Source organism: Lissotriton vulgaris, chromosome 7 (assembly GCF_964263255.1).
Source record: "Lissotriton vulgaris chromosome 7, aLisVul1.2, whole genome shotgun sequence".
NCBI classification, from domain to species: domain Eukaryota; kingdom Metazoa; phylum Chordata; class Amphibia; order Caudata; family Salamandridae; genus Lissotriton; species Lissotriton vulgaris.
In genome coordinates this window covers 1,754,656,974-1,754,678,456 of record NC_141695.1, presented here as the reverse complement: position 1 = coordinate 1,754,678,456, position 21,483 = coordinate 1,754,656,974, and the positions used below count along the sequence as shown (strand labels likewise).

The window sequence follows — 21,483 nt, the reverse complement described above, 5'->3', positions numbered from 1 at the left end:
CAGCGGGGTCCATACTCTAGGCTGGGCAGCGTTGGGCTCTGGAACATGCCACAATGCATCCACTTCATCCTGTTCACCCAACTCCAGATTGCCCAGCGGCTCATATTGGCAATTGAAGTCTCCACCGAGGATAATTGCGGTGGAAGGGTCGAGGGTATGAATAAAGGTATTCAGAGCTATAATTGTTTTAGACTTTTGTCCATTCTTGGAGGGCCTAGAGTAGACATGTATTAGGGCTACTTTGGAGTTGGTGGGAATTATTAATTGGACACACTGGATGTCCCGGGAATTGGTTGCAACTTGGGTTGCCTGGATACCCAAGTGAAGTTTAATCCAGGTAGAAAGCCCGCCCGAGGGCCGACCTCTACCTTGAGACACAGCCGGGACATCAAACGTTGCAAAGGTGTGGCTCCTACTTTCCTCCAGTGCCCATGTTTCCTGCATCAGGCATAGGTCGTGTTCCGCCATGTAGGATTCCCAGTCAGGACTAAGCAACTTGTTTTTTAGGCTAGCTATGTTCCAGGAGATAAGTTTAAAACTCCCATCTGGACTTTTCCCCGAGACACCTGTTACAATAATCCCCTTATTGGTGGAAGTCCCCATTGGTGGGGCGTGGATTTTTGGCACATCGCCGGGTAAGGGAAGTGTGGAATTAACCTCCCTTGGCCCTACGTTATTTGGCCCTGGTTCTGGGCTGCAGCTGCAAGGCTTGTTTTGCACATTTGTTCCACAGCGGAAAGGAAGGTCCCACAGACCTACATACGAATGGCCGCGATATCTCACTTTGCTCGTAAGTTTAGCGCTGGGCGGCTCAAAGAGGGGGACATTTGGTATTAGGCGTCCATGAAATGCTTCAATGCAATACGATATGATTAAATTAAGATCCCTTTTTTGTTCAAATGTAATTGAAATCTCAGTTCACGTTAGCGCCACCTTGTAACAGTCTATATTGTAAGTATGTGCGCAGCTCCTGTCTCACCTGTCAGAGCGAGGGTCTCCAGCGCGCGCCTCCACGGGAGGGGTCCCCGGGGTCTGCGGGAGAGCCCCATCTTTGAGGGGGGGGGGGGGGGGGGTCACAGCTCCGCCGAGTCTGTCCTGAGAGGTCTCGGTGAGGGCGCCGTCCTTGAACTCACTCAGATCCTCGCAGTGAGAACGGGACATCCACGGAGTGTCTGAGTGACTTTATATCCTCGGCTCAGAGCCGGAGCTCGGCGGTGGGGACCCCTCGGGGTACGCCATCCTTCTCCGAGGCCACGTCCAGGTACGGTGTCCCCCGCGTTCCTCCAGCTGCTCCCAGTGCTGGCTCCGCCGCCTCTCTGAGCCTCTCTCTCTCCCTCCTCACTGGACTGGCTCTGCGCCTCCTCCCACCCCTGAGGCAGCTAGCGGGAAGAGGCGGGGGAGAGACTTCGAAGCACATTCGGGTTCTGTCCTCACAGTGAAAGAGAAGGCCTGGCTTCAGTCAGTGACTTTCACTACTGGGACGTCACGGGGCACGAGTGAGTTAACGTGAACTGGGGACAGTGACCTCTGATAGGAAATGTGCAGTTCAATGCCTTTTACATACGTGGTCACCACGTCATCAAGAGATGAACCTGAAAAACTGCACTTGTGCATTGAAAAAAAATACTCTCAGTTTAAGGGTAATTTTTATTGAGAAAATAACGCTAATTGATTATTACTATATAAACAATTACCGATCTGAATATCTCACACTCCCAAACATCTTTAGACACCTGAGTGCCCTCTGCTTGTAAACCTCCCCGGCCCGACTCAGGGCAGACACTCCGTTCCACGGCTTGTATAAACCTCACTCTGACAACGGCTCAAATATTCGCGGAATGGCAGACAGCGCTATAATGCAGCAATCAGGTGAGAGCGATAATGTGCCATCTCCGAAAAGCGCTTCGATGCCTCGTCAGGGGAGGAAGCGCTATACAAATACAATATAATTATAAAATATTTTTTTACCACAGTATATTAGAAATTTGAAGACAGTTTGCCGCTGTGAAGAAAGGGCACACGTTCTCAATCTTATGACATTGTGAAATTAAACAATCAAAAAATTGTGCACATTTGCGACACATGAAAATGTAAACAGCGTGTCACTCACACTGACAAAATAAGTCCATTTCTTCAATGCTGTGGGGAGAAGGGAAATGGCTTTTTATTGGAGATTGGATGTCAGAACCCCTTTCATAGAGCAACGGGCCACAGAGGGGCTACTGGGCTCAACCATGGGGGCGGGGGCCCTTCACTCCTGACGCCCCGGGGCCCCCACTAAGATGGAGCCTGAGACACTGGGCCAAGCACCCCTTCTGCACTTGACTCTCGGGGTTAGCGTGGTCAGAGCAGTCCAAGGCTCCCTGGGAGGGGGGAGGGGAGGGGGAGGGAGGGACGGGCTGGGTACCTCTACTCCTGACTCCCCGGGGCCCGACCTTAGATGGACCCCGAGACACTGGACCAAGCTGCCCTTATGCAGGTCACTCTTAGGGTTAGCGTGGTCAGAGCAGTCTAAGGCTCCCGGGAGGGGGGAGGGGTGGATACAGATCAATGAACACTGGCTCACAACTCGAGCCCAGCAGCAGCAATAATAAATCTTTGTACCGCCAAATGCGCCGCGGCTAGGGCGACTGACTCTGGAATCTGGGGATCACGGTTCGATCCCCGGCTCCGGCGGCAGATTAACCCAGCACCATGTGACTCTGGGCAAAAGCTTGCTTAATCTTCCCGATGGCCCCCAGCGCCTAGAGACCCTTACGGGTGATTGTGCGCTTTACAAATGTGGATTATTATTATACTCACATTTATGAATAAAGAAGGTATATTATTTCTACCACTAACAACGCAAAGGAAGAATATGACATTTTTAAGCAACTGAACAGCCCCCCTTCAGGTTGTGGCTCTACTGTTCCTTTGGGGGTTCCATGTCCTACTCTCTCCTCGCTAGTGATAGTGGTTATTCCCCATTCACTCCTGGTAACATCCAGGGTATGCCCCATTAGTAGTCCGAGTCTCAAGAGTCCAGTTCGACTCTGGTATAAAGTCAACTGTGTTCTAGCGCCTAGCAGGAAGTTCTCCCGGGGTCGACAGGCATGACATCAGTGGTACCCACACCGGCAGGTGTGAGTAGTCTGTGGTTTCTGAGTGCCCCCGCTCGATGGTGATGAAGCAGCTGAGCCCAGGTGAGTTTACCGCAGGCAGCTCAGCAGGTGCAGTGCTCCCCACACACTGCTGCGCTCCTGATGCAGTGGGGGGGGGGGGGGTTCTCTCTAGCTCCTCCTGCTGGACAAATTCCCGATTTGTCTGAGTATTGCAATGCTCCTGGTAAGGTTTCCTTGCCAGGGTGATGATGCACAGGTGCTCCCACGTCATCCCCACTTCTTGATACACACATGGACCATCTCTGTTATACAGGGGTCAACATGTCCTCACAGTACAGAGGTTCCCACACCATCGACAGAGTCGCAGGCTGCTACACACAGGGATATGGCCCGTAACTCATGGCAGTCTTTTCACAGCGGCCCCCCCTTGTGGCATACAGAGAAGCTAGCTCGACACTACACATGGCCTCCAGCTGCTTGGTGCATCGCGGAACATGACTCACTTCACAGCGGCCACCACATCCTGCACAAGGGCAATGGCAAGTGTGTCCAGTCGGGCGTCCCAGGACCAAGCCTGGCTGGTTCCTTCTACAAGCGATTGTTGGGCTTGTTTTACATCCTGCGATGTCTGATTTGCCAGACACACTAGCTGTTTGAATAGTGTCATTAAGGATTAGTTTCCTTGAAAATTTATAAATGTGTATGTGCAACTCTTTCGTCCTGAAGATGGTCCCACGGATCTGATAGACCAACGGGCGACCGAAACGTCGACCTCCAGCACCATTTTGCATATTTGTTGAATTTGCAGATTGTAAATAGGATTGTATGCTGGGTTTAATCTCCATTAATATGATTTTTGATAATCCATAACCCATGCGAAAGGTGTGATGTATACTACAGCCAATTTATGTATGATCTCCGGTAGTATGTTTGTTGCCAGACATTGACTGATGACATTCCAAGTGGATTAAAAAACATTTTTGATATACTCAGGTTTATGTGTATATATTCCCTGTGGTTAGATTGACTGAATGATCATGAATGTGACATTATCACACATTATAAATATTTTTCAAATGTTTCCTCTAGGGACAATGTGTTTTTGCTATTGATTATACCCAGTCCCGAGGGGATTATTGGGTGGCTCTGTGTTATTTGCTATGATAACAGTTGGGCACTCTGAGCAGGGAGGTACATCCATTACCATGCAGAGGATATTTATGTCCCAACAATAGACAAATGTGTGAATTACTAGTACTTTGTGCTAATGAGAAGGGTAATGTTGAACATTTGTTGTTTAGAGTTAACTCTGATTTGTGCCACTTGTACATATAATGTGAATACCAACACCAAATCCCATTTCAAATTCTCCAGTTCCTATGAGTTTTGTCTACCCCCTCCAACACCCATGGTAAATAGAATTAACAAAACCACCAAAAATCACTTAAACAAGAACCCACTGAGGCCAGACTGGGGCCCTATCAGATGGGGGCAACAGGCAGCCCTAGAGTTGAGGCAGGTGTCCCTTTGTCACTGTCTAATGACATGCTTTTTTACTTGCCTTAGAGTGTTTTATTGGGTATGGGATCAGTGTTCGAGACCCGGTTCTCATACTTGAATGCCTCTCAATACCCACCTTCCTAATCCTTCGTATCCCTCCATTTGTCTTCGTATACGTCTTTCACACTCTCCGAGCCCTTCTTACTTCTCTTTCTCTCTTCCCTTTTCCACTCTCAAATCATTTTAGGTTTTCTCTTTTGCTTCATTTATATTTATTTGGTCACTTTTAATATTTATCTCCAGAGCCAGGATACCCCCACAGGTGATAGTGTGCTTTACAAATACACATACCATCTCCTTTAGTGCCTCTCACATACACTTCCTCTCCTTCGCTACCTTCTGTGTTTCTCTTTCTCTTGCATGTTTCTCTTTCTACCTCATGTGCTTGGCCATCTCCTCTGTAACATACCCCTAATCAAAAGTAGAGTGGACTATACACATTTGACAGGCTCTCAAAGAAGATTGTCTCGAAGACTCTAAACTACGTCTTTACAACCAATGGTGTATTTTATCACCATTGGTGTGTAGATAGTTATATGGTAAAAAAAAAAAAACAGAGCGGTGTAGTGCAGATGGGTTATTGGTCCACGGCCCTTAGTGGTCTGGTCGACATGTTTTAGCCAAGCGGTGGCCTCTAAGGGTCTGAGGCCTTAATCAGGAAAGTTTGTATGGGAAAACCTAAACTTTAGGAGATCCTTTGTGATAATGTGTGCAAGGCAACTAACTTACAGGTCTTCATCCAGGGGTAGTTCTTTGCCTGAAGGATATCTTTTGTTATAGGCATAGTGTTTAGCCTGAATTTATGGGGATTGTAGATGTGCCCCATGAGATACAGGTGGACATGGATCAGTCAGTCACGGTACAAGGCCGAGAAGGCCGTCCAGCGCAGTGTTGTTCTGTCTCTCTCCCATCCCAACCTTTGGGATGGGAGAGACACACTATGCAGGGCAGCCCCATACAAAATTGTGACAGACAGATCCATGTTCACCTGTATCCTATGGGGCACATCTACAATCGTGACATGGCGATTATGGTCAATTATTTTGGTGATATGTGAATAACGAGCCAAATAAAGGCTGAATATATCAATGCATAATACACAATTAGATGCATTCAAATGTTGTTGCAATCAATCATGGTTTAATTTGTATTATTCATTAGGATTGGGGAAATTAGTGTGTATACAAGCTGTGCATCCAGCACTCAAGTGAACATTCACTTGCATATTGTGTTCATTGAGAAGCAGGCACCCTCTAGCTGGCTGACACACATACAAGCTTACTTTTTGATTATCTTGCATTATTGTTCAGATTAGGTGTGCTCTTAATCCATTTCTACAACCCCTATAAGAATAGGCTAAAGACTATGGGCCTGATTCACAAAGGAAATCTAAGACAAAAGTCCAACTTTAAAACATTTGGTATTCACGGTGGTCATTTACGAGCCTTATCTTTACGTCTGCAGTCGGGCTGCAATCTCCGGCTCGGGCCGGCATCTCTGCACCCGGGCCAGAATCTCCATACCTAGGGCGAAGTCTGGATGAAGTGTTATTAATGGGCTGGAATGCCTATTTTTACATAAAGGAACAATAGGAATGTGAGATAAATGTTGGAGAAGGTCATTAAAATCAGATTGGGCAGGAAACAGTGTGTGGTTAGACTCTACATCACATCCCAGAAAAGTTTGCTCCTTTGCATCAAGGTACATGCAGTCCACAATTTGCGCTTCCTTCAGTGTGTTATCGACCTCCATATACTCAAATATAGGCCCCAGTAGTTACACACCTTTTATCTATATTTGTCCTTCCATTGTTCTACATATCAGGTTTGGTGCTGACCTTTTGCCTACTTAGGTGCGGCATAAATGTTGTGTGGTTTTCTTCGAAAACTGGCCTAATTGCTTATGCATGCAGATTTTCAGTATCACAGCAAGATTATCATTTTCTGTATAATAACTCTGCACAAGGGCCTACTCTTTTGTGATCCGTGCCCGACATGCCATACTTCACTTCTAGGTAGAACCCCCTGAGGGTACATTTTGGGTCTATAAGCACTACATATTTGTTGGGCAAACCAGAGGAGAGAAAGACATCCATGCTGACACGCTGACACAAGACGCTAAGGTCATCTCCACGCAGACACTCCAGCACGCAGTGGTCTGACATCTGTATAGGGTGTCCATCTCGAAACCAAGACAGGGTCCTTACTCTCCCATATTAGGTAATGGGATTGACTCTATCCTAAGGGGATTCTTGACTATACACCTACATACATGCTAGGTACATTTAGGTACATCTAGTTAGGGTTGCATCGTAGGAGTATGCATTATTACTGTCATGTATCTATACACCTGCATATATTCACTGTTTTAGCACGATGGTAGAATTCTATCTTTTCTTTACTCTGCTGGTTGTTATGTTATGTTATGTTAAATTAACTTATTGAGCGCGCTAACACCATTAGGTTTCTTGGCGCTATAATATATCTGTTTCTGTCTCATTGTTGTTGTAGAACACATATTTAACACTAGAATGACGCTGGTTCAATAAATGCTTATTAAAAATGTCCCCACCATTTATTCAGTATATCTCTCTGAGACCAAGTGAGCACGAGTGACTGATTCAAAGGTACTGTACTTTTTCCACGATCCCCGTGGGGTCACGGTTGTCATGTTTGATAGTTGCCAGAAACTATTTGCTCCTTGGTAAGAGGGAATCATAGTGGCACTGTGAGCTAGCTGATCTGTAGACTAACGTATCCGCAGGGTGTCTGGAATCAGTCTGGACACCAATCCCTTAGTTTATGTTGTCTAAAGAGGCAGATCCTATATAGATTTTTAGGAACTATATGACAAGTGTTGACTGTAGTGTTACTCAAAACTTTGGTGTAACACTACAATCAACACTGAGGTGTTATATTTCATATTCGTGCCCTAAAATAGGTCCAAGGAACATCATACTTTTTCCCTACATCATCTCCCCTTCATTTCATATGAACAAGCCTTATAACGACATAACCCCAAAAAGGACAGAATGCCTTATAGGGACATAGCGCCTTATAAGGACTGACACCTTTTATGGACTAAACCTTTCACCTAGTTCCATGCTGAGGGTGGGTTTTTCCCAATCGATATTGTAAGATGTCATCCTTAGCGCATACGAATAATTTATGAGAACACTCTCCGGGGGGTATACTTCACCTCTCCTATCTGCGCACAAGATTTGATCCCCAATGTTATCCTCATACTGAACAATGGCTAACATATGCACATAGACTGTATAAATACAGCACGTCTTGCTATCAGTAGGCAGGAGGGATCAGAGACTTCAAGACCGACACACTGACCAGAGACGCTGAGGCTCCGACATGCAGTTCCTGTAGCTGACAGTGGTCTGACTGTCCCTTGCGGGGTGTCCAACTCAAGTCCAGGACGAAGTCCCACACCTTCCCTATTAAGGTAATGGAGCTCGACTAAATTCTAGCGGGATTCTAGGCTCTTAGACTTAGGCTCTTAGGCTTATTAGCTCTTTCACACCTACTCACATGCTAGGTGCACCTAGGTATATCTAGGCAGGCATCCTAGGAGTATGTGCTTTATTTTATAAATGCATTTTATATTCATGTATATGTTCATGACTATTGCAAAATGATAGAACTGTAATATTCCTTTTTATTCACTGTACTGCTGGTTCTATATCTCTACTACTGTGTAACAGTTGTAGCAGCGCATATATTTTACACAAGAAGAATAATGTAACAATAAATTCTTATTGTAAACACCTCAACTGTTTCTTCTGTGTCTCTATCTGAGAAAAAACGAGCAACCACGAGTGCCTGGGTGAAAAGTAGTTCATTGTTTCCATGAGTCTACGGAATCAGGGTTTGTTGTGTTCTGAAGTTGCCAAAAACAAATCTCTCCGATAAAAGGAGATTCTAGTAACACTGAGTTAGCTAATGCAAAAAAAGGCTAACATACTCGGCGGTGTGTACAGAGTCAGTCTGCCACCAGACCCACAGTATATGTTATTCAACAAAAGCGCATGTCCTGCAGAAAGGGTACTATTGGAACGACACTACAGAGGCGAGCACATTAATTTCTACCTATGCAAGTGGGTCGGCATGTAAAAGTCATACCCAGTGGATAAAGTGTAGACCGAAACCCATTGAAGTCATCACCTCAAACATATAGGCCCACTCCATAGAGTCAAATGTCATTTTGGCGTCTAGCGAGAACACCCACATATGCTCCTGCAGCTAGGGAGCCCTACTCAGCACATTATCAAGGTGCCTCAGTGCCTCAGTTTAAGGATGATGCTGCGCTAGGGCATAAAGCTTGATTGATTCAGATGGACCAGGCCAGTGATCACCTTGGTGAGGCGGAAGCCAGAACTTTGGCTAGGATTTTAGCCTCAGTATTGAGGAGAGATATTGGCCTGTAAGAGGCACAATCTTCAGGTGGTTTCCCATCTTTAGGGTTTACCATTATTGTTGCCAATTTCTGGTCTCCAAGCAACACTCTTACTCAGTGGCTCTCCATATACATCTTTAGCAGGTGTGAGGCATAGTAGTTTGTAAAGTTCGATCGGTATCCCATCAGGGCCAACCGCCTTGTCAGAAGACAACTACCGCACGGCTGTTGTTATTTCATCTTCTAGTATCTCCTGTTGAAAAACAGAATGATCCGAGGCAGGCAGGGTCGGTAGCTGGATGTCGTACAGAAATTGCAAAGACTTCTCCGTGGTGGTGGTCACTGTAGGTGAGTATAACTCGGCATAGTAGGCAGCAAAAACATCCCCCACACCCTGATGATCCCTCACCAAAACACACTCCTTTGACATAAATATTAGCACCCAGCAACTGGCCTGCTTCCTCTTGTCTAACCACCAGGCCAAAAGTTTGCACACTTGGTACCGACCTCTTATAAGGGGTGTTGCATGGCTCTGTGACTGGATCACTGACTAAATATTGAGGGACAAAATATAGACTACCCAAAATATAGATTCCAAAATATTGACAGACAAAATATCGAATTCCAATCTACAAACAGGTAAGTACCAAAATATCGAACCCAAAATATTGTTTATATATATATATACATTATAAAAATATCGAATTTCTTAAAAGAAATGTAAAATTAAAAAATATTAAAAATAAATAGCTAAAATATACCTAAAAATGCTTAAAATACCTTAAAATTATTAAATAACTAATTTAACTTATAAAAAAATACAATCATATCTGTTAAAACGTATATATATATATTAACATAATATTAATAAAAATACACAATATTATTACCGTAGGATAGCGGGGGTGTAAAAATTACTATTCCCACTCCTGGAAGTGCAACAGTAGGGGAAGTGTTGGATAGCGTAGGGGTAAAAATTACTATTCCCACTCCAAAGAGTGCAACAATAGGGAAAGCGTTGGATAGCGTAGGGGTAAAAATTACTATTCCCACTCCAGAGAGTGCAACAGTAGGGAAAGCGTTGGATAGCGTAGGGGTAAAAATTACTATTCCCACTCCAGAGAGTGCAACAGTAGGGAAAGCATTGGATAGGGTAGGAGTAAAAATTACTATTCCCACTCCAGAGAGTGCAACAGTAGGGAAAGTGTTGGATAGCATAGGGGTTAAAATTACTATTCCCACTCCAGAGAGTGCAACAGTAGGGAAAGAGTTGGATAGCGCAGGGGTAAAAATTACTATTCCCACTCCAGAGAGTGCAACAGTAGGGAAAACGTTGGATAGCGTAGGGGTAAAAATTACTATTCCCACTCCAGAGGGTGCAACAGTTGGGAAAGTGTTGGATATCGTAGGGGTAAAAATTACTATTCCCACTCCAGACAGTGCAACAGTAGGGAAAGCGTTGGATAACGTAGGGGTACTATGGAAGGACTATCAAGTCTAATAACAAATCAGAAGCCGCCATAAGTGTGGCAGGGTATGCTCAGACGTGAGTCCCTTGCTCACTTTTCCACTGGATTCAAGCAAGCCTTGAGGCCCATAGGAATCAATGTCAATTACCGAATCGGTAATATTACCCATTTGTCAAGGGGGCCAGGGTGTCACTTTGACACCCTGTTGCACCCCTGATTCTGGCTTGTGTGCCATGTGACACACATACATGCCCTTAGGGCATGTATGTGTGCCACATGGCACAGGTGTACATGCACAGATGTGCATGTACAGAGGAATTCGTTATTTACCATGCAATTGTATTTCATGGTAAATTTACAGAATCGGTAATATTTTGGCCACCTACATCTGAAACTCAAAATACCGGTCGGTAACGGCCGAAATCAGCCGTTACCGACCGGTATTTGGCCACCTACATATGGCCCCATGTCTGTTGTTTTGGTAGCGCCCTGTTGCAACCCTTCCTCCATAGTGTAAATCATTGCTACGCCTCACCAATCCGAGCTGCATGCTGGTCCAGCTTAGCCGACATGTGGTCCATACGCGTATTAAGGGCTTACATTTTGCCATGGATCAACTGCAGACTAGCTTCGATAGCCGCAAACAATTTTTCAAGTGCAGACGGAGCCTCGGCTGCGTTATCCAGTTCCGAATTAGAAACTGATGTTTTGTGGGATTTTCCTTATTTGCGAAGTTCAAAATTAAGACAGGGTTGAATTTTTATCAGGTTTGCTCATGATGACGGAGGTAGGTAAGCGATGGGCCCTGCTCACAGTTTGAAGCCTCCTTGGCCGTTTTAAGTATTACCAGTGCTTCACAAAAGTATACTGCAGGGCCAGAACAAACCAAGGTATAGCTGTCCCTAGATTTGAACACTGCACAGTCCGGCCTTTAGTCGCAGCAGCCCTCCAATGCTCAGGCCAGAGGACCCTGGGGCAGCACACGGGACAGAGTGGCCAACCACAATCCAGAACTGGGAGCAACAAGTTGCCTCACCCTAGGGGCAAGTTAAGCGGTAACACTAGGCCCAAATTCATGACGCACCCTCCTGCCGCTGAACTATGTCACTTCCAACTTGGCACCATGCAGCATTAGTAACCAGCAGCCAAGCACAGCTGCCAGCGTTAAGGTCCCTATGAGATAGGCAACAAGAGGTGTTCGGTGTCATTGATGCTGGGCCCCACGCACAACTAGGCCTGAGGGCCGCGCTATAGTCAGCACCGATGAGGCGAGGCCCAATTATCACAAAGTTCAGCCCACCAAGTCCCGTCAGAATCTGGCAATATAGGTCCGGTTCAGGCACTACTCCCCCAGCATCGCACCCCAGCGACTCACAGCAGGGAGCGGCACATACACCAGCAGCCTTACACAATGAAGCAGTATCACCACTGGAACTCACGCAGCGCTGGTCAGCCTCAGCGTAATGGCATCCGTGGTCAGGCAGCAGCAGCGAGGCGCGTCGCTCTTCCACCGATGGGTCAGTCTTCTTTACAGCACAGGCCAGATCAGAGGGCCCGCCAGCGCCGCAGGACCCCTGAAGAGACCACCGCACACTCTGAGCCCAATCAATGGGGCTGCAGGTAGGCTCAGCCCTGTTCGTGCACCCACACACGGGGCTCTGCCAAGCAGCGGCTCCCCACAGCTGGTCACCGCAGACCAGGGGCTCCCAGTGCGATCCGCCCTGCGTCCAGGTACAGCTGCTCAGTCCTGGATGTTGGGGCCAAGGGCCATGATATTCACCTTTGTTGAGCCCGATGTCTCGCCTCTGTACACAATAGACTAGGAGGTCGCCAGTTTGCCTCACAGGTGGTGCGGCGATGTTCATCACCCACAACTACCAGAAGTTGCCTCTGCTCTTCAAACACCACCAGATAGATACACCACTGTAGAAGATGCTTCTCCATACACTTGACAATGCGGAAGGCCTGCAGGAGTCATGATAGTCAAAGGATACTGTCGGCGGCCGGTGGAGCTGCACTAAGGTGCAGCCATCTAGCCGTGCGTCAAGCCACACCCCCCCCCCCCCCCCCCTTGTTTGCTAAATATTGATGGTGTGCAGGTTGAACTCATGGCGGATTCATGTGCACAACACGCCATAGTGGGCAAGAATTTGTTTGAGAAGTTGTGGCCTGGAAGGGAACTGTGTGCTACCAGTGTAAAACCCAGATGTTACTCTAGCCATAGAATTCCAATGGTGGGGGTAATGCACGCTGAATTGGTATTTGGTACTAGGAAAATTTGTGGGGAAATTTATTTGGCAGAGAAAGGTGCCATAATTCTGGGTTGGCCTCACATCGCAAAGCTTGGTATCAAAGTAGAGTTGAGTGCGAATCCACATGTGTATTCTGTATGTGATGATCAAAATATATACAATACGAGTAACATGGTTTATGCAAAGCTGAAGGAATAATTTCCTAGTGTATTTGGGAATCAACTAGGCAAAATGAAGTGTTGTGAGCATAAGATAATCTTGCGTGTTATGCCTGTAAGGCAGAAATTTAGAAATGTCTCTTTAAACTATAGAATGAAATTGAAGCGCATTCTGTTTGATCTATGCAAGAAATACATCATTGAACCTTTGGGGAGCTCAGACTGGTTATCTCCAGCCCTGATTTCGCTCAAACCAAATGGGGATTTGGGACGACGTCAAGATACATTGGGGTCCCACTGCAGGATTTGCCTCTGAGCTACCACAGTTTCAAGATGAAGCCTAAGGGGCAGGCATTGGCCCAAATTAATAAAAGGGAAAAGTACACATTGCCAAGGCAGAGTGTGGGGGCCTCGGGATAACAATCAAAATGAGAAGAGGCAGCAGAGCCGTTTCGTAGTGCTATAATGGCAGCCATTACCTACCTGAAGGGGACCATTGAGCCCACATTTGATGCTGTGACACTGGACCTAAATCTTCTCCGAGCAGATTTTATAAAATCTTGGACAAAGTCTCTGCAGACGGGGCCAATGTGACACAGTTACAGAACTCTTTGAAGTACCTTGAAGCAGCAGGAGGTCATGGCGGCCAGACTGGAAGACAAGAAGCAACAGGAGAGAATGAATAACATTAGGGTGGTAGAAGTCCTTGAGGAAGCTGAGGGACCAAGTGTGGACTGCTTTCTGGTGGACTTAATACTTAATCACCTCCAACCAAAGCACCTCTCCACTTTCTTTTCTATTGAACGTGTGCACAGAGCTCCAGTTTCAGGGCTGAAGCCAGGGGAACCATCCAGAACAACTACAGCAAGCATTTTAAACTATCACGATATGAACGCTATATTGCAGACGGCACGCTCCCATGGAGACGTCCACGATAAAAGTGGACAGATACGTTTTTCCATGATTTTACGCTAGAAGTCCAAAACCAGTGATGGACCTTTCAAGCAGGTAATATGAGGAGTTCCATAGCAACGAAGTTAAATACATGATGCTCTTTCTAGCACCACTTCAAGTTACGGCTGAGGGGAAAACCTTGCACTTCAATACTCTGGAGGAAGTCTGGGAGTGGATCGAGGGCTGGCTCACAGTGAGTCGCACATTCCCACAGGACAAAAGGCAAGGATGTACAAGAGGTCGGCAGGAGGAGCCAGCAGAGGGGGCTGCTGATACACAAGTTGAAGACGGGGGGATTGAGAGATACTGTGGTGTTCACAGTCTGCTTCTGACGTTGGGGGTGACATTGTAGCCCGCTCTCCAGCAACCAGACTGCCAAGACTTTTGTTAAATCCTTTTTGAGCAAACGTCGATGCTGTGTGGGTGGGGGCTGTTGATTTTTTGGGGGGGCAGCTGGGCCTGGATGCAATAAGTTACCCATAGGAACTATTTAGTAGCCAGAATGTTGGGGGGGAAGAGAGGTAAGAGGTGATGGATTGGCTTTCTTAACAGCACTAGCCTACTCCATTAAAGTTATTGATGTTCAAGGATGACAGGCACTCTGCAAGTTGGGGAGGTGGCTGGTTCAGTACCCATGTAGCAGGATGGGGGAGTTAAATAGTTGGGGGCTTTACTATTGGCCCCACACCTGTAGGACTGTTATTAGTTTTTCTTTGTTAGGCTTAGTTGTGGAACACTTGTAGGGACCACTCTGGGGTGGGTAGATAGGGGTGGTGAATTCTCACTAAATCCAAAATTTCTGACACACAAACCAGACCAGAATTTACTTAGACTGACATGGCTTACCAGATGGGTAGAGTTGAAACACATAGGCCTCACCGCATAGGGCACCCGGGTAGATCCACCATTAGAATCATGTCCTGGAATGTAAATGGGTTGGGCAATCAGATAAAGAAGACAGTGACCTTGCAGTACCTTTACATACATGCCCCTGATATAGTACTGCTCCAAGAAACACACCTTAAGGGAAATAGTTATAAAGCCCTGGATAGGTACAGATACTTGAACCTTGCATGTTCGGTATTCACAGCGGGCTCAAGAGGAGTGAGGTTATTGGTAAGGACATCTCTACTATTGGTTACGGGTAGGATCTGGCATGATCCAATGGGAAGGTATGTGCCCCTGTCAGGGAAATAGGAGGACAGGTCCTAAATAAATGCTTGTTATATGTACTGCCAAAACTACATGCGGACACATTTCCAGCATTGAGCATCCTACTGGTTGGCCTGCCCCTAGGCATCCTCCTAATGGGGGGTGAGGGGGGATATGAACACGACTATGGACCCAGAGAGGAACAGGGAGTCCAGGTCAGATAGAAGAATGGGGCCAGAGCACCTGAGGGCTTTTGTGGAGGCCATGGGGTTATCGGACTTGTGGCAAATACATAATCCTGCGGTGAGGTAATTTACATACTATTCGGCTGTGCATGGCAGCTACTCCCGTTTACACCACATGCTGACACACACTACGAGTGCCAGGCTGTTTCGAAACACGACCTATACAGCATGAGGAATTTATGACCATTCAACAGGGGAGGTGCTGCTGCAGGGTCCGCTAAAAGATAATACTCTGCGGCCCGAATAGATCCTTGGGAATTTAAGGACAAAAGATTTATTGGCCTGATTAGAGAGAGGACGGAGCAGTACTTCCACAACAACGCATGGTTAGTTGACTAGGGAAGTGCCCTTTGGGAAGCATTCAAAACTGTGATTACAGGTCATGGACACACTATGATTGGGGGACACAGGAAGGATCAGCATCTTAATTATGAAGCCCTGCAGAGAGAGGTAGACAATTGGAGGCAGCTGCACTGGCTGATGAGGAATCTGATCCTCCTGTGAGACATCGGATCAGTCTCAAGAAGCAGATGAGGGACCTGGAAGACAATGCAGCCAGGTCTCAGGCGACAGTGTCGCAGAGGCGGCTCTATGATCTGGGAGATAAAGCCAATACGATGTTAGTCTGGTTAGAGAAGAGAGGGAACAGAACTGGGTGATTTACATTCAAGACTCTGAGGGGCGTGTACACAGGACAGGGGAGGAGGCAGCACAATGCTTGCCTACTATTGTGAAAGACTTTATACCTTAAGTCCTACTAAAACTGGGGAGGACTGCCAGGACCTACTTAAAGAACTGACTCCCTTCTTTGGCAAATGAGGACAGAGAGGAATTGGAACAGGACTTTACAGTTAAGGAAATAGTGGGGGCAGTAAGGGACTTACAAACTAGTAATGCCGCAGGCCCCGAAACCTGCCGGTGGAGCTTTATAAAGGCACGGTCGATGTGGTGGTGCAGAATATCCTTCAAATGTTTTGGGAGGCAAGAAGAGTGGGCTGCCTTCCAGAAGATCAACGTCTAGACACCATAGTTTTAGTTCCCAAGGTGGGTAAACCCCCTCAAGATTGCAATTTCTATTGCCCTATTTCCCTGCTAAACATACAGGCCAAGGTGCTGACAGTGTCTCCAGTCACTTTGCCCTTAATAAGGGTACCCAACAGGGCGGCGCATTATCCCCCATGCTGTTTGCCTTAGCCCTCAAACGCTTAGCTTTTTGGATTAGAAGAGACCCTTTGGTGACGGGTACAGCGGGAGATGGCAGCTGACAGGACTACATATCCTTGATTGCGGATAATATTTTGCTATATGATACAAGGCCACCCTTCACTATAGACAGGCTACTTCACATATTCCAACTTTTGTAGCTACTCAGGGTACCAGATAAAGTGGAACATGTCTCTCTTCTTTAGACTCAATGAGAGAGATCTGTCCCTGCAGGCTGGTGGTGTCCCGCTTCAAACCAGAGACAAGTTTAATTACCTGGGTGACAGTATTTCGAGAACAGAGTCAGACTTCCTGGCAGATAACCTGCTGCCACATTTTGATCGTATGAGAAGGGATGTGACACACTGGAGGAGCCTACTGATTTATTTAATGGGAAAAGCAGTACTCTTCAAAATGATGACGTTGACACGTATGTTAAATGTCCTACAAAATACCCCCTATAAGATTCCAGATGGGTTCTTCCGAGATGTAGATAGTGAACTGAGCAAGCTCTTGTGGGATGGGGTGACTACAGAATAGCATTGGGCAAGCTCTAGAGGAGTCTCTATCAAGGGGGCCTGGCAATACCTGACATCAGGAATTACTACTAGGCCTCCCAGATGGTGGCGATCAACGATTGGGTGTTAGCAGACAGAGATAAACCAGCCTATGTAGTAGATCACCTAGCAATGGGCCGTAGGGGATACCCTGCAGTATTATATACATACACAGGTGGTTGTGCGAGCATGGCACGAGGCCACTGAATACCTTGGGTGGGAGAACAGGCTAACAGAAAGGACCTCATTGTAGGATAGTGATTTGCTATATGAAGTGCTGCGCCGACAGGGTTTAGTAAGTGGGGGCTACTGAGCATAGACCAATTCGGGATGTCTGGAGGAGACTGACCATCATCTCCTTTGAAGACCAACAAGATGAGTACCAGATGGCAGTCTCAGAACAATACTGACACATACACCTGGGTCACGCGTTGCAAAATCATTTCTGGGAAGGGGAACAGCTGCTAGAATATGTTTGCATGGAGGAAATGCTCCTATTACACCCAATAATTTCTAAGACCACATCCCTCATATACAGGAAAATCAAGCATAAGTTGGGGCGCTGTAACTCGAACCATTGTGCCAGAGGCTGCCAGGAAACGGGTGCCGTCTTTCACAGCCTCTGGGGATGTCCTGACATCCCAAAATACTGGGAGGGGTTAACGTGAATTATGTCTGAGGTAATGGGCCAGGCAATACCACTGGTGGCTAGGTAGCAAACACTGTGTGTGATGGTTGAGGAGACCTGGCTGAGATACCAAATATTATGGCTGATGGATGCGGCTATGGTAGGTTTGGGTTCGCTGGGTTGAGTATTGGGGTCTTATAAGGTTCTAGGGCCCAGGGCTGGGAAGGGGTGGAGCTAGGTGATCTGTGGTCCTATGGTAATATATGGAAGTGAATATCAAATGTAAGGCATCTTTTTTGTCTGGTGCTGGATATACTAAATGTAAGTGATACAATGCCATTTGCTGTGCTTGATACCACACAGCCTGTTGTTGTGATATTTTACTCTGCAAATGCGAAATGATTAATATAAAGAATTCTTCAAAAATATATCATCAGTGATGTCATCAGTGATGAGACTGAACATGTCATGAGTTATATATGATGTGAGGTCATAGACAGTGCAATGCGGGACACAAGTTATATTTAGCTCAACTAATTATAACTGTTATATTCCAGTGTTTTTTTTTCTTTTAGGTGGTATACTTAAACTAACAACTTCAAATAACCATAATGTCACTTCAACATTTGCTTTTTCAGTGAATATGTACAAATATGTATATATTCTTGTCAACATACATTTCTTATTATGGAAGAACCTATTAACCTAAATTAGCCCAGATCTATTGCTTTACAATGTGTGTTTATTTTTTTACTTTTTACAAATACATGTTTTTTAATATTTTCATTACTTGTACACTTTTAATGACTACTGAACCTGAATAAAAAAAATTCAGACTGGCCGAGGCAAAACCTATTGTCAACAAAAGGATAGTGTGCTGTAAAGTGGTGCATTCTTCAGACATTCAACACCTATTTATATGTGGATAGCCTTTGAGTCTGAGTTTGTTTGTTCCACCTGGTTCAATAACTGGACATTGCTCTTCCCATCCTGCGAGCTCGGGTTAAATGTGTCATTCCTTTGTCACCAGCCCCCTTTCCCCTCCACTCCCCATTCCCGCCTGCTACGGTATTGGCCAGAGTACCAGGAAGTTAAGTCTCATAGATGGACAGAGTTTTATTCAGAGCTCACAGGCTGGTGCCAGGGAGGGAGTGTTCAGATCTCAGCTCTGTTCACCTGATTAAGGATTATTCTGTGACAGTGAAGTGGGACAAAAAGCGCCTGGAGTGGATTCAAAGCAGTGCCGGTGGATTCGGAGCAGAGAAAGACTTCATCTGTGACAAATCTGCTCTCAGCTTGCAGGAGGAAAACATAACCTGGTGAGTGACAGAGCCATTCTCAGGCAGCTGAAAGGACAGGTAAAAGAGTCACTCTCAGGCAGCTGAAAGGACAGGATTTGGAACAGAGCTGAAAAGACAGGATAAAGAGCAGAGCCACTCTCAGACAGCTGAAAAAAAGGTTAAGAAACAGAGTAACTATCAGCCAGTTGAAAGGACTGGATTAGGAACTGAGCTGTAAAGACACGATAAAGAACAGAGCCACTCCCAGACAGCTGAAAGGGCAGTTAAAAAAATAGAGTCACTCTCCAGCAGCTGAAAGGACAGGATAAGTAACAGAGTTATTTATTTTTTTATCACTCATTTTTCATTAGAAACTTTATTCAGTTATTATCATTAAAAACAACCATAAAAGTACATTTAAAATTTACAGTATTAAAAACAACAATTATAGCCGAATAAAGTAGACTTATTATTTTCATATGCAAATTGATTTCCACAATCTAAAAACATATTTAAAAAAAGCAGAAACAGATGCAACAGTTAATATGGCATCTAATTTCTGTATTGCTAAAAAAGCAGGGTGACACCGGTTTACTTCCATGATCTTCAGTATGGGCCCAATCCATCTCTTCCTTGAGATAATATAAAACTTACAAAGAATAAAATATGAATATCTGATTGCTCCGATAAATCATCACAAGGGCATTTGCTCAATTGCCTTGACCAATTATTCATATCTGGGAAACTAAAGGCTCTAAAAAGAATGTTTAGCCTGAAGCGCGTTAATAAAAACCTTTCGCGATCACTCATATATAATGTTACATATGGTTGTATATTGCTAGAGGTCATTATTAATTGATGAGCCATCACTGTCTTTTTCTTCATTTCATCGTTAATTCTTCTTTCTTCCAGGTACTTCATACAATGATTTTTAAGCTCCTTTCTGGGGACATGGCACATTAAAAGAGGTTCATCGTGATAATCTTGACGTCCTAGATTTCTAACCTTAAGCATGCTCTGAATGCTCCGGCTCGTGACCCTATTTTGATTAGGGAGCTGCGGAAAATTTATAACAAGACATTGAAAAGAAAAAAAGATACTATAAAAAATGATGCCTGGGACTCTCTGTGCGATGTGTTTCATAGTAAGGACATAACGGCTTTTTGGAAAGCAGTGAATACCCCTTTTTTAACCCCTTCACTGCGGCGGCTATTCCGCCGCAGTTTCAATGGGTGAGGGCAGGCGAGCGGCGGGTGCATGCTGGTGACGGAACCGCTCCGTCACCAGCGTCGGTTGCGCTGTGCTCATGACAGAGCGGTTCCGTCACGGCCCCGCCCGCTCTATAGAACGCGCCGCGCAGGCGTGAAATCAATGCCATGATGGAACCGCTCCTTCATCAGCACAGCGCCACCGCAGCTGATGTCGGAGCGGGTCCGTCATCAGCAGGGGAGGGGTTAATGATAATACTAAGGCACAGATAGAAATAGCAATCTCTGAGGATGAATGGGTAAATCACTATGCCCAATTGTATAGTGCATCGTGTGAAGCGCAGCAAATATCATCTAAAATGACTGCAGTCGAGAGGGTTGAAGGTACTATTAGGAAATTAAAACTAGGTATCACTGTGGAAGAGGTAAATCTAAGTATAAAAGCTAGTCAGGGTGGAAAGGCAGCAGGTCCCGATGGAGTACCAGCTGACCTGTTTAAAAAATATCATGGACCTATGGGAGCCAATCCTCACGCAACTATTTAATGCATCTTGTATTAATGGCCTAACTTCATCATGGTTTGAGTCTATCATTGTCCCTATTTTTAAAAAGAGAGATAGACAAAGTTGTGCGTGTTGCCGCCCTATTTCATTACTAGATTTATCCATTAAAATTTTTGGTAGAGTGATTTTAACTAGATTACAAAGCTGGGTGGACGAACATTCAATTATAAGTGATCTCCAGTATGGTTTCAGGAAGGGCTCAGGTACAGTTGACCAGGGTCTTAATTTGTTTAAGCTACAAGAAAAATATACCAAGGTCAACGGGGAACGCATCTTTTTTACTTTTGTTGACTTAACATCAGCTTTTGACTGCGTTACCCATAGTAAACTATGGTTGATATTAGAGAACTTGGGGGTGGAGAAAAATATAATGTATTTGCTTAGGGAGCTCTATTCTGGGGCTACAGCTTCAGTCCGCTATGGTAAGAATGGTGAGTGTGCAAGATCGTTTGGCATAGCGAGAGGGGTGCGGCAAGGGTGCGTTCTTGCTCCCTTTTTATTTACAGTTTACATCAATGACCTGGAAAGAACGTTGCTGCAGGAGTGCAGGGATATGCCTATGATAGCAAAAAGATCAATCCCTGCACTATTATATGCGGATGATGCGGTCTTAATGGCCCGGACCCCCCTTGCTTTGCAGAGGATGGTAACATCATTCACCCTTTTTATGTCTAGTCTGGACTTGAGAATTAATTGTACAAAAACGTTCTGCATGAACTGAGGTTCAGGGGCAAACAAACGAAAAA

General features: G+C 45.6%; 2 protein-coding genes across 7 annotated transcripts in view; one reads left to right on the top strand and one right to left on the bottom strand.

Annotated features, from left to right (window-relative positions):
• LOC147706586 (uncharacterized) overlaps positions 1–21,483 on the bottom strand; it is a 487,499-nt gene that overhangs the window by 141,850 nt on the left and 324,166 nt on the right. The gene's annotated exons all lie outside the window — the stretch shown is intronic.
• Positions 1–21,483, top strand: part of LOC147706587 (cell adhesion molecule CEACAM6-like) — a 139,158-nt gene that overhangs the window by 3,523 nt on the left and 114,152 nt on the right. Inside the window, exon 1 of one of the 6 annotated variants that reach the window (XM_086933078.1) lies at positions 18,787–19,005. The exons of 1 other annotated variant lie outside the window; for it this stretch is intronic. The gene's annotated coding sequence lies outside the window, so the exon portion shown is untranslated. Of the gene's footprint in view, positions 1–18,786; positions 19,006–21,483 lie in introns of those variants that run through there. 4 more of the 6 variants (XM_086933075.1, XM_086933076.1, XM_086933080.1 and 1 more) reach the window with 4 other exon arrangements.